Source organism: Euprymna scolopes, unplaced genomic scaffold, assembly GCF_053919585.1.
Source record: "Euprymna scolopes isolate OS-2025 unplaced genomic scaffold, ASM5391958v1 sca297, whole genome shotgun sequence".
NCBI lineage: Eukaryota > Metazoa > Mollusca > Cephalopoda > Sepiida > Sepiolidae > Euprymna > Euprymna scolopes.
In genome coordinates, this window is record NW_027633321.1 from 15,001 (window position 1) to 27,500 (window position 12,500).

At 58.2% G+C, this 12,500-nt stretch overlaps 2 non-coding genes and 1 pseudogene across 2 annotated transcripts in view; all 3 read left to right on the top strand.

Moving 5' to 3' along the window:
- The first annotated feature begins 6,537 nt into the window (after positions 1–6,537).
- On the top strand, positions 6,538–8,908 carry LOC145274256 (small subunit ribosomal RNA; annotated as a pseudogene).
- A 398-nt stretch (positions 8,909–9,306) lies between these two features.
- Positions 9,307–9,464, top strand: LOC145274247 (5.8S ribosomal RNA). The gene has a single exon (XR_013866618.1). It is a non-coding gene; the product is annotated as a 5.8S ribosomal RNA (ribosomal RNA).
- A 593-nt stretch (positions 9,465–10,057) lies between these two features.
- Positions 10,058–12,500, top strand: part of LOC145274250 (large subunit ribosomal RNA) — a 5,729-nt gene continuing 3,286 nt past the window's right edge. Inside the window, exon 1 of the ribosomal RNA XR_013866620.1 lies at positions 10,058–12,500. This exon is cut by the window's right edge and continues 3,286 nt beyond it. This is a non-coding gene — a ribosomal RNA (large subunit ribosomal RNA).

A 12,500-nucleotide genomic window follows, 5' to 3' on the forward strand; every position in this document is an offset into this window, starting at 1 on the left:
GCTAGCTAGCTAGGTAGGTAGGTAGGTAGGTAGGTAGGTAGTCCTCCTCCTCGGCCACCTAGCCGTCGTCGTCGTCGATCGAGCGACCGGGTATATTCAAGACGCCTCTACCGACACCACCACACCAGCGGGCAGTTTAGCGAGCTTGCCAACTCCTCTGCCTCCTCAAGCGCTTCCAGACGCCTACCGACACCACATGCTGCTGGCTGGCTGTCTGTTGTTACAATGGAATTTAAAAAAACAAACAAACAAAAAACCCCAACTCTATTAAGATTTTCGATAGTTGGAAAATAATAATAAATTAAGATTTTCGATAGATTGAAAATAATGATAAATTGATTTTAGCAGGGCTGCTGAGTTAGCTTATAGGAGCGAGCTAAAGTAAGAAAGAAACACGCCGAAACACACCGACCGGCACCCCCGACGACGACCACGGGTAAACGGCGGGACTTTGCCTCTTAAGCAAGTTTGACTGACGACTACCACGGCTATTCGGCTAGCTAGCTAGCTAGGTAGGTAGGTAGGTAGGTAGGTAGGTAGTCCTCCTCCTCGGCCACCTAGCCGTCGTCGTCGTCGATCGAGCGACCGGGTATATTCAAGACGCCTCTACCGACACCACCACACCAGCGGGCAGTTTAGCGAGCTTGCCAACTCCTCTGCCTCCTCAAGCGCTTCCAGACGCCTACCGACACCACATGCTGCTGGCTGGCTGTCTGTTGTTACAATGGAATTTAAAAAAAAAAACAAACAAAAAACCCCAACTCTATTAAGATTTTCGATAGTTGGAAAATAATAATAAATTAAGATTTTCGATAGATTGAAAATAATGATAAATTGATTTTAGCAGGGCTGCTGAGTTAGCTTATAGGAGCGAGCTAAAGTAAGAAAGAAACACGCCGAAACACACCGACCGGCACCCCCGACGACGACCACGGGTAAACGGCGGGACTTTGCCTCTTAAGCAAGTTTGACTGACGACTACCACGGCTATTCGGCTAGCTAGCTAGCTAGGTAGGTAGGTAGGTAGGTAGGTAGGTAGTCCTCCTCCTCGGCCACCTAGCCGTCGTCGTCGTCGATCGAGCGACCGGGTATATTCAAGACGCCTCTACCGACACCACCACACCAGCGGGCAGTTTAGCGAGCTTGCCAACTCCTCTGCCTCCTCAAGCGCTTCCAGACGCCTACCGACACCACATGCTGCTGGCTGGCTGTCTGTTGTTACAATGGAATTTAAAAAAAAAAACAAACAAAAAACCCCAACTCTATTAAGATTTTCGATAGTTGGAAAATAATAATAAATTAAGATTTTCGATAGATTGAAAATAATGATAAATTGATTTTAGCAGGGCTGCTGAGTTAGCTTATAGGAGCGAGCTAAAGTAAGAAAGAAACACGCCGAAACACACCGACCGGCACCCCCGACGACGACCACGGGTAAACGGCGGGACTTTGCCTCTTAAGCAAGTTTGACTGACGACTACCACGGCTATTCGGCTAGCTAGCTAGCTAGGTAGGTAGGTAGGTAGGTAGGTAGGTAGTCCTCCTCCTCGGCCACCTAGCCGTCGTCGTCGTCGATCGAGCGACCGGGTATATTCAAGACGCCTCTACCGACACCACCACACCAGCGGGCAGTTTAGCGAGCTTGCCAACTCCTCTGCCTCCTCAAGCGCTTCCAGACGCCTACCGACACCACATGCTGCTGGCTGGCTGTCTGTTGTTACAATGGAATTTAAAAAAAAAAACAAACAAAAAACCCCAACTCTATTAAGATTTTCGATAGTTGGAAAATAATAATAAATTAAGATTTTCGATAGATTGAAAATAATGATAAATTGATTTTAGCAGGGCTGCTGAGTTAGCTTATAGGAGCGAGCTAAAGTAAGAAAGAAACACGCCGAAACACACCGACCGGCACCCCCGACGACGACCACGGGTAAACGGCGGGACTAACTGTGACTCTCTTAAGGTGTGAGGAGGCTTTGCCTCTTAAGCAAGTTTGACTGACGCCTACCGACACCGGTCAGGTCGGCGAGGCTCCCGGCGGCCCCGAGCGGGACCACAGGTTGCGGAAGGCGTCCAAGTGAGCGGCGGCGACGCCAGGAGGCCCCCGGGGTCGACTCCGCGGCCCCCGGGTCGGTGTGCGGGCCTCCAGAGCTCGATAAAGTAGTGGTGTCGCTAGCGGTCGAGAAGGCACTTTTCGACGCCTACTGCCACCCCCACATGGCGGTAGGCGCAAAACTGGAAAATCGCCGACCAGAAATGTCGCTTCGTATAATCGACGTTTTTTTTGACCACCATTTTCAGGTGTCGGAGGTGGGTCTGGACGAATACCAACACCATTTCTGGGGTTTCACAACCGCCCGGCTTCTCCGACATATGTTGGAAAGGAGTAGCGATCGAGCGAAGGGGGCTGTCGGTAGGCGGCCGCGGGTTGCATGTGTGCCCGGGACAGCACCCCCATCCAACTAAGGGGTGTCCCCCGGGGGCCAGGGGGACCTCGTCCAGGTCGGCCGGGCGCTTCCAGACGCCTACCGACACCGGTCAGGTCGGCGAGGCTCCCGGCGGCCCCGAGCGGGACCACAGGTTGCGGAAGGCGTCCAAGTGAGCGGCGGCGACGCCAGGAGGCCCCCGGGGTCGACTCCGCGGCCCCCGGGTCGGTGTGCGGGCCTCCAGAGCTCGATAAAGTAGTGGTGTCGCTAGCGGTCGAGAAGGCACTTTTCGACGCCTACTGCCACCCCCACATGGCGGTAGGCGCAAAACTGGAAAATCGCCGACCAGAAATGTCGCTTCGTATAATCGACGTTTTTTTTGACCACCATTTTCAGGTGTCGGAGGTGGGTCTGGACGAATACCAACACCATTTCTGGGGTTTCACAACCGCCCGGCTTCTCCGACATATGTTGGAAAGGAGTAGCGATCGAGCGAAGGGGGCTGTCGGTAGGCGGCCGCGGGTTGCATGTGTGCCCGGGACAGCACCCCCATCCAACTAAGGGGTGTCCCCCGGGGGCCAGGGGGACCTCGTCCAGGTCGGCCGGGCGCTTCCAGACGCCTACCGACACCGGTCAGGTCGGCGAGGCTCCCGGCGGCCCCGAGCGGGACCACAGGTTGCGGAAGGCGTCCAAGTGAGCGGCGGCGACGCCAGGAGGCCCCCGGGGTCGACTCCGCGGCCCCCGGGTCGGTGTGCGGGCCTCCAGAGCTCGATAAAGTAGTGGTGTCGCTAGCGGTCGAGAAGGCACTTTTCGACGCCTACTGCCACCCCCACATGGCGGTAGGCGCAAAACTGGAAAATCGCCGACCAGAAATGTCGCTTCGTATAATCGACGTTTTTTTTGACCACCATTTTCAGGTGTCGGAGGTGGGTCTGGACGAATACCAACACCATTTCTGGGGTTTCACAACCGCCCGGCTTCTCCGACATATGTTGGAAAGGAGTAGCGATCGAGCGAAGGGGGCTGTCGGTAGGCGGCCGCGGGTTGCATGTGTGCCCGGGACAGCACCCCCATCCAACTAAGGGGTGTCCCCCGGGGGCCAGGGGGACCTCGTCCAGGTCGGCCGGGCGCTTCCAGACGCCTACCGACACCGGTCAGGTCGGCGAGGCTCCCGGCGGCCCCGAGCGGGACCACAGGTTGCGGAAGGCGTCCAAGTGAGCGGCGGCGACGCCAGGAGGCCCCCGGGGTCGACTCCGCGGCCCCCGGGTCGGTGTGCGGGCCTCCAGAGCTCGATAAAGTAGTGGTGTCGCTAGCGGTCGAGAAGGCACTTTTCGACGCCTACTGCCACCCCCACATGGCGGTAGGTGTAAAATCGGAATAGACCGGACCAGGAATGTCGAGGGGGAAAAAAATGACAAAGTCCTGGTGTGCCTAGGCGTCGAGAAGGCACTTTGCGACGCCTACCGACATCCCCATGTGGCAGTAGGCGTAAAACTGGAAAATCGCCGACCAGAAATGTCGCTTCGTATAATCGACGTTTTTTTTGACCACCATTTTCAGGTGTCGGAGGTGGGTCTGGACGAATACCAACACCATTTCTGGGGTTTTCCAGTTTGAAAGTTTTATAAAACATGTTCGGTAGGAAGCACACTTTGGTGTGTCGGTTCGTCGGAGCAGCGACTCTTTGCCTCGTGGTGGTCCGGAACGTCTCTACGGGCTTGTCGCAAAGGCGTCAGAAAGTGGCATCTCCGCCGCCTAGGGCTGTCACCGTTATCGCTGTCGCCGCGCTCCAACTTGTTTTGATCCGCCGCCTTCGTTCCTGCCAACCGTGCGCCCGCTCATCGTCGTTAGGTTATAATACGTGGTACGTGTGTGTGCTTCTCCGTGGACCTAGGGCTGCTCGACGTGTCGAACGATATGTTGGAACAACTAACGGCTCCTTTTCCTGGTTCCATAGTCGTCGTGGTACCCGCGTCGTCAGCCATATCTATGTCCACCATGTTTAGCCGATACGTTTGCTGCAGCTTCTGCTTCCGCCTCAGCGTTCGCCGCTCTCAGCCGCCGCTGTTGTTGCTGCCGTTCTGCCATTCAACCACTACCTGCGAATCTTTCGATGATCGGCCGAACGACCCATCGCTGTGCGACCGATAAATCCTCCGGATTAGGGAGAAACGCCGCCGCTCTCTGCCGCCGTCGAACGGAAAAACGTACATTGTAACGAACGAACGAACGAACGAACGAATTAACGAACGAGCGAACAAACAAACAAAAATAGCCGCGGGGGATGCACTATGTAGATCCTGATCCCCTTGTAACCATACGTACGTTGTTCGATGCTCTCCCGTCCTGGAAGTCGCCGCAGCAAACAGGAGGATGAGCAGCAGCAGGCGCCGCCGCCGTAACCGCCGCCTGCCTGCCGCCTCCTACTCCTGTCAGCGTCCGATCTCACAGCCGTGTGAACGTTCGCTGACACCCGATTTCTTTCCGTCTGGCAAAACCTTGGACGTCCCGCTCGCGGTACACGTGCTGCAGCGACTTCTCGTCCGACAACGCATAAGCGTCGACGTCTGCCGCCGCATCTTCTGATACGTGGACGGTGATAGCGCTAGTCCCTTCTTGCGCCACCTCCACCTTTGTTAGCGCCAAAGAAGATCGATCGAGCAGTCGTGGTCGCAGTCGATTAACCCGTTTTCACCGTCCGCAGTTCCCAAGCCGCCGATCAAGTCGTTGCTCTTCTTGTTCGTTCTTCCCATACCGTCGATTTGCACGGCTGCCGGATGAGCCATCCTCTGTCCGGCGAAGCGCTCACGTCAGTGATCGATACTTGCACCGACAGTCCTCCCGCTCGCGACTCGGTGCTCGAATCGGACTCGTTCGTTTTTATCTCGATGCGATTGTGAAAAGGGGGACCGGTCGTCAATGTCGTGTGTGTCGACGATGTTGTTCGCCCGGTCCGCCGCGTTGTTGTCGTTTTTTTTTTTTTTTTTTTTTTCCCCTAACGTTCGCCGTCGCACGGACGAAAGGGTGAGAAAAAAAAAAAAAAGCTCGAAAAAGCCGCCCAAAAAAATCGGACCGAGGAGCCGCTTGCGAGAACGCGCCATGTGCACGTTGTCTCTCCTCGGTTTTCCGAGCACGAACACGACGCCGGTCGGTCGGTCGGTCGACGAAGGCGACGACGAAGGTGACGGGAAAATTTACGCCGCCGCTGCCCTGGTCCAGCTCCTCCCCGATGACGGCTGTGATGTTGACGTTGACGTTGGCGACGACGACGACGACGACGGAGACGACGACGACGACGAGACGGCATCGATGGCGACCACGATGACGACGACCTCGACGAGTTCAGTCTGCACCTTGACCTCCGATGTCCGTGTGCACTGCCGTCGTGCTGTTTGTCGTTTGTCGTATGTATCGCTGTCAAGGGTGCCGTTGTCGTTGTTGTTGTCGACGTTGTTGCTTGCTCTCTCGTCTCGGTCGGTTGGTACGTTGATGACGACGACGACGACGAAGACGACGACGACGACGACGAGACGGCATCGATGGCGACCACGATGACGACGACCTCGACGATTCCAGTCTGCACCTTGACCTCCGATGTCCGTGTGCACTGCCGTCGTGCTGTTTGTCGTTTGTCGTATGTATCGCTGTCAAGGGTGCCGTTGTCGATGTTGTTGTTGTCGACGCTGTCGTCTGTTCTCTCTTCTCGGCCGGCTGTGACGTGGACGTTGACGACGACGACGACGAGACGGAATCGATGGCGACCACGATGACGACGACCTCGGCGAGTTCAGTCTGCACCTTGACCCTCGATGTCCGTGTGCACTGCCGTCGTGCTGCTTGTCGTTTGTCGTATGTATCGCTGTCAAGGGTGCCGTTGTCGTTGTTGTTGTCGACGTTGGTCGCTTTCGTTCTTTGAGTCTCGGTCTCGGTCCAAGTCAGGGGAGAAACAAAAAAGAGGCCATCAGCGCGGGCAGCGCGCTTCTTCTGACGGCGAACCCCCTCGAAAAATAAATAAACACGTGCCCGTCGTTGTAGTTGTCTGTCTTATGTCGGTCGGTCGGTCGGTCGGTCTGTCGTTCTGTCGAAACAAAGTCCCAAATTCCAACGATACCTGGTTGATCCTGCCAGTAGTCATATGCTTGTCTCAAAGCTTAAGCCATGCAAGTGTAAGTTCACGCCACGCATTAGAACGGGCGAAACCGCGAATGGCTCAGGAACCGGACCTAATCCTCGGGACCGTATTCCTCCTCGGAGGCGATGGATAACTGTGGCAATTCTAGAGCTAATACATGTGACACAGGCCGCGATCGGTCGGCGCGCCGTCGTCGCCACGCCTCGCGCGCTGGCACCCGCGTCGGCCGTTCCGGGTCGCGGCGCTACATATTAGACTGAGACCGATGCGCGTCATTCCGTCCTCCCGTCGTCGGCGTTCCCGCTCGCGGGTCCGTTCGGTGGCGGGGCTCATAGGGCGGCGCGCTCCGCTTTGGTGACTCTGGATAACTCACTGGTCGATCGCACGAGCTTTCACGCCCGGCGACGGGTCTCTCGAGGGTCCGCCCTATCAACTGTCGACGGTCGGTTAAGTGCCTACCGTGGTTACTACGGGTAACGGGGAATCGGGGTTCGATTCCGGAGAGGGAGCATGCGAAACGGCTACCACATCCAAGGAAGGCAGCAGGCGCGCAAATTACCCACTCCCGGCACGGGGAGGTAGTGACGAAAAATAACGACGCGGGACTCTGTCGAGGCCCCGCGATCGGAATGAGTACACTTCAAATCCGTTAACGAGGACCAACCGGAGGGCAAGTCTGGTGCCAGCAGCCGCGGTAATTCCAGCTCCGGTAGCGTATATTAAAGTTGTTGCGGTTAAAAAGCTCGTAGTCCGAACTCGGGTTCGTGGTCGCGCAAGCGGCCCCGGGGCGGCGGCGCCATCGTCCGTCGTTGACTTTGGTCGTCCGTTCGCATTCCCGGCCCTTTCCGCCGGTGTCAACCGCTAGCATACCCGCCACGCGGTCCTGCCGGCGAGGTGGACGAGGAGGTCGTGATCGGGATCCGGGAAAAAAAAAACAAGTGGTCGTCGGTTCGGTTCCGGGAGTAGTCTAACGGGGGGGTGCTACGTGTGTGTGTTTGGGTGCGTTCATTCGCATCCCCGCACTCTGACCCCCGCGCTTCTCTCCCTCTCCCTTTCCGCGCGTTCCTCTTTTTTTTTGAACCCCCCGGTCCGCTCCGAGTCCCTGCTTCGTGTCTTGTCTGCGCGCGTGTTGCGGTCGGCGGTTTCTCCTCCAAGGGTGCTCTTAACCGAGTGTCCGCGGCGGCCGGTACGTTCACTTTGAAAAAATTAGAGTGCTCAGAGCGGGCTGTTCAAGCTTGCATACGATAAGCATGGAATGATGGAAGAGGGCCTCGTCTACGTCTGTCGGTCTCCGTCTACGGCGAGGCAATGATCGAAGGGAGCGGTCGGGGCCACTCGTATTGCGACGTTAGAGGTGAAATTCTTGGATCGTCGCAAGACGAACTGCAGCGATGGCGTGTGGCAAGCACGTTTTCCTCGATCAAGAGCGAAAGTCGGAGGTTCGAAGACGATCAGATACCGTCGTAGTTCCGACCGTAAACGATGCCGACCGGCGATCCGCCGGCGTTCGCTTCCATGACCCGGCGGGTAGCCTGCGGGAAACCAGAGTTCGGTTCCGGGGGGAGTATGGTTGCAAAGCTGAAACTTAAAGGAATTGACGGAAGGGCACCACCAGGAGTGGAGCCTGCGGCTTAATTTGACTCAACACGGGAAAACTCACCCGGTCCGGACACCGGTAGGATTGACAGATCGATAGCTCTTTCTCGATTCGGTGGGTGGTGGTGCATGGCCGTTCTTAGTTGGTGGAGCGATCCGTCTGGTTGATTCCGATAACGAACGAGACTCCGGCCTGCTAACTAGTGCGCCGATGTCAGTGATTTTTACGGCGGGCTCGGCGTCCTCCGTGGCGCTCGGGTCCGGGTCGGTTTTCTCACGCACTTCTTAGAGGGACGGGTGGCAGAAAGCCACACGAGGCGGAGCGATAACAGGTCTGTGATGCCCTTAGATGTCCGGGGCCGCACGCGCGCTACACTGGAGGTATCAGCGGGGACTTCGCCCCGGCCCGAGAGGGTTGGGAAACCTCTGAACCACCTCCCGTGATAGGGATCGGGGCCTGTAACCAACCCCGTGAACGAGGAATTCCCGGTAGGCGCGGGTCAACAGCCCGCGTCGATCACGTCCCTGCCCTTTGTACACACCGCCCGTCGCTACTACCGATCGAACGGTCCGGTGAGGTCCTCGGATCTGGCCGACGACGCCGCCGGGCAGTGCGCGACGTGTCCGTCACGACACTCGTGCATCTACGCCTCGGCGTTCGATGCCTGGAGAAGACGACCGAACCCGATCGTTTAGAGGAAGTAAAAGTCGTAACAAGGTTTCCGTAGGTGAACCTGCGGAAGGATCATTACCGTTTTCCCGTTCGAGACTGGTTTGTTGTTTTCCGGCCTACCTCCTCTGTCTGTCGGCGTCAACGCCTCGAATGCGCGCAAACAAACCTATAAAAGGCGGAGCGAGAGATAGATTTGTGGTGACGCGGAGGTTTTTAAAGCCCCAGCTCTTCTTGCTTGCTTCCGCGTCTTACCACCTGTTTGTTTTTTCGCCCACCGCAAGTGATGGCCGCTTCTTCTTTGCCTTGTCGCCGCTTTATCGTTTTTTTTGTTTTTTTGCAGCCGCTGTGCCACCGCCGCTAGCTAAAAAAACAAACTACTCGCGACATTGCAATGCCGTCACGCCTCCTCGCACAGACCTCCTCGCACACTACTAAATCTATATAAACAAAAACTAATATAAAAAAACCAAGTGCTGAACCCTGGACGGGGGATCACTCGGCTCGTCCGTCGATGAAGAGCGCGGCCAGCCGCGATAACTGATGCGAATTGCAGGACTCAGTGAACATCGACACCTCGAACGCACATTGCGGCCCCGAGATCCCTTGTCTCGGGGCCACGTCCGGTCGAGAGGCGGAACGTTACATGTCTTTCTCCGTTAACGAAACGACATCTTGCCGTCCCCGTGCCCGCCCGGTCCTCGGCACGGTGGTAACCGGGACGTCGCAGGAGCGAGTGACGAGGGGGAAGAAAAATAAAAAAAGAATTGACTCCTTTCAATGTCTTTTTTTTTTTTAAAACCCTCTCCGGCCTCCTCCTTCGTCTCCCGCTGGCAGACCGCGGAGTCTTTTCCCTTTTCGACCGCGTGAAGAAACACTGTGGAGGAGGAGCAGGAGGAGTCTGTCCGAAAGCAGCCGAAGGGAGACCAAAAAAAAAGTACCGACCTAACCGACTGCCGACGTAAGCGCCGCCTGCTCGTCTCGCTCTCTGCCTCATGAAGGTGTCTCTCAGCGACGCCTCGAGCAGCGCGACGAGCACGGCCGTCGCACCGTAAAAAGGTGGCCGCGTCGTAGGCAACGCAACGTCGGATGGGGAGGACCCACGCTTTTTTTTAATTGTTGGCTTCTTCATTTTCGGTCGGACGGGCGCTATATCGGCCAGCCGTCGTCACACGGAGGGTACCGATCGAGATTCCTCTCCTCCAAACACCACACTCTACTAAAAACCGCCGCCCTCGGCTCGGACGAGACGACCCGCTGAACTTAAGCATATCGCTAAGCGGAGGAAAAGAAACCAACCGGGATTCCCTTAGTAACGGCGAGTGAACCGGGAGAAGCCCAACGCCGAATCCCGTCGCAAGTTAAAGGCTTCGGGACGTGTGGCGCATGGGTCGAAGGCAGCCGTTCGTTTTCGTCTCGCATAGTTCGGAGTTCCCTCGATCGGGGCCGCCCGCGGCGGGTGCCAGGCCCATTCGGTGCGGACGGCGAGCGACGGCCTTCGATCCGAGAGTCGGGTTGCTTGGGAACGCAGCCCAAATCGGGTGGTAAGCTCCATCCAAGGCTAAATACCGGGACGAGTCCGATAGTCGACAAGTACCGTGAGGGAAAGTTGAAAAGAACTTTGGAGAGAGAGTTCAAGAGAACGTGAAACCGCCCAGGGGTAAACGGGTGGGACCGCTCACCGCGATCGCGGGGGGACTCAGTCCGGTGCTGCCTAGGCTCGAGCCCAAACTCGATGTGTGTTCTTGAAAGAGAGGCCGTCGCGGCACAGGTCGTCGTTCGTCGTGTCCGCGGGGGACTCGTTCCCCGCGGTTCCAGCTTTTGTGCCCGCGTCGCCGACGAAGGAGACGGGCCGCGTGGATAGCGGGAAGGGAAACGTGGTGACGACCGCGGCGTCGGTAGGTGGCTGCGTCGGTTGGCTGCGACGGAGGGGACTCGTCCTCTCGATCGCTGCTGCCGCCGGGCCCTAACCCGCCGCATCCGTCGCCGCCGCTTCTTCTTTCCTCCTGCTCCCTCCGCGCGCGACTCCGCTGCACCCGTCCCCTTCATCATCGCTCGGCGTAATCATGGCGCGGGCGCTTCGGCGCGACCTCCGCGCGGCCGGCACCGGACGCACTTCCCCTCCGGTCCGTCGTCGCGACCCGTTCCCGGCGTGCAGGTCGAACACGCGGGTTTTTTTCCGTAGGCGGCAGGCGTTTCATCACCCTGAAAACCCCCGTCTTCCCACCTTGTGAAGTCGGGGGCCACCGGCCGTCGGGCCCGCGAACGTAACTGCCCCTTTCTGCCGGGAACGGAGGAAATCTGACACGATCCGTTACACGTGGCGAGCCGGTCCGTTTTGATCCCGCCGGAAGTCGCGTGCGGGCGACGCACTCTGTGTGTCGCTCCTTAGGCGCCCCACCGTCTCGGGCGCGTGCGCGATGAGAGGCGGGATAGGACTGGCGCGGCCTCGCCGTCACGCACCTCGCCGACGTTTCGGGTTCTTGTCGGGGGCAACCCCGCCCGCGCCCGTTTCCGTTTCCGGAGAGGTCGCTCGGCGACGCTTTTTTACTCGAGCCGCCCGCCACCCCGGGTCAGCGACGTGCATCGGCAACCCACCCGACCCGTCTTGAAACACGGACCGAGGAGTCCTGGCCGTTCGCGAGTCGTAGGGGCCACCTCTGACTAACCCCGAAGGCGAAGCGAAAGCGAGAGAGCGTGTAGGAGGGCGTCGATCGGGAGAGGTGTCGTGGCAAAGTCGTCCGGGGGTCGTCGGGGGGTGTCGTCGGTCTCGTGCCGTCGTCTTCTCCTCGCCTCCACCCGCCTCCGAGCCGTGCCCGATCCCGCCGGCGCGGCGTTTTCGGCCTTCCGCCGTCGCTGCTGCGGTGCCCGCAACTTTTCCTTTTTTCTCTCTTCCCGAGAGAGATAGGAGAGGGAAGGCTCGTGGCTGACGTGCGGTTGTTTTTCCCTCCTCCCCGAGAGGGGACCGGCGCATCATCCAAAAAGGGGAATTGCCGGGCGCCAGCTTCCATATCCTCCTTCCGCCCATCGGTGAGATCCCGCGGCTTGAACTAGTCCTATTTTGTCGTCGAGTTTAGGCGCTGCGCGCGGGCGCATCACCCCCGGGTCGGTTTCCCCTTTTTCCGAGTACGACTCGGCCGACTCTGGCGTAGCGAGCGACCAGGGACCCGAAAGATGGCGATCCACGCCCGGTCGGGATGAAGCCAGAGGAAACTCTGGTGGAAGTCCGAAGCGCCTCTGACGTGCAAATCGATCGTCGGAACCGGGTGTAGGGGCGAAAGACCAATCGAGCCGTCTAGTAGCTGGTTCCCTCCGAAGTTTCCCTCAGGATAGCTGGCGCTCGATCGTCGCAATTCCATCCGGTAAAGCGAACGATTGGAGGCCCCGGGGCCGTTCACGGCCTCGACCTACTCTCGAACTCGGAACGGGTGGAACGGGCCGACTCTCCCGAACGACGGAGCCGACCCATCCGGCCGCCGCCGCCAGCACGCTTCGCTGGGCGGTTGGTCACCTCGAATGCGAGTGCCAAGTGGGCCACTTTTGGTAAGCAGAACTGGCGCTGTGGGATGAACCAAACGTCCGGCTAAGGTGCCTAACGCGACGCCCATGAGATCCCCGAAAGGGTGTCGGTCGATATAGACAGCAGGACGGTGGCCACGGAAGTCGGAATCCG